We start from the raw sequence: 1,019 nt of genomic DNA, 5'->3' as shown, positions 1-1,019 counted from the left end.
GTTACATTCAACTGGGATCTTGAACCTTTACATGACAGGTCTCGGTTCTCATTTTTTCCCCTTGTCCCTGCCCTCCCTTCACCCCTTTCCCCCCTCCCCCTTTACAAATACTTTATTTCCATTTTTTCATTTTCTCATATTTTTTTCTTGTCCCTTATTACCTTTCCCTACCCTTCCCACTTTCCCTACACCTTTAGCCCTTTTCTTCCTATTTCAAATTGAACTTGACAGTTTTTAAATCATCCCATATTCTCCCATGAAGTAGTTTACAGTGTCAAAGGCTGTGTTCATCTAAGCTGAGAAAACTAGAAATATACTTAGGAAGTAACACAGCGGCCTCCTCTGAAAGGTCAGAGGGAAAGGAAGGGCCTTCTGCGCACGTCCTCCCATGAGGGCAAGGGCAGGCTCAGCTCCCTTTGAACGGGAAAGAACATTTTACAACAAATTTAACTAAATGCCTAGCTGTGATCAGAACCACTGACTTCACACTTAATATGACTCAAGTCAAATCAAAGTTTACAACAAGCTAGAGAAAATACTAAACTGCTGAGAATCAAAAAGAAGTGTGAAGACTAGCAGTAATGCAGGCAGGCTTGGCAAGAAAGAGGAGAGGTGCTGCGAGGGGACAGCTAGCTGTCTACAGAGGGCGGTTGCCTGTCTAACTGGCAAGTGTGGGACCCTGCACAGCAAGTGCTGGGTACTGGAGTGAAAATCAGAAGAGTTGAGTTCCGACTTTGAATTTTTGCTGGTATCTGTGTGATCTTACGCAGAGCTTTAGTCACTCTGGGCCTTATTTTCTTTTTCTTGGAATGGATAGTTTCTCAGTCTCTTTTTAATTCTAAGCCTCCAAGAAGCCACCTCTCAAGAATGTTTCTGGAGGAAGAAACTACATGTTTAAGAAGTAGCAAAGATAAACTAAGAACTTTTATTAAAAAGCTATTTTTTAAATAAGTACATATTTTAAAATCAAATTTCTTATTAATGTATATTAATAATAGTTGCCTTTTTTATATGAAAAT

Source organism: Fukomys damarensis, unplaced genomic scaffold, assembly GCF_012274545.1.
Source record: "Fukomys damarensis isolate Sample0158 unplaced genomic scaffold, DMR_v1.0_HiC HiC_scaffold_3, whole genome shotgun sequence".
Taxonomy (NCBI): Eukaryota; Metazoa; Chordata; class Mammalia; order Rodentia; family Bathyergidae; genus Fukomys; species Fukomys damarensis.
This window is presented reverse-complemented; position numbering follows the sequence as displayed.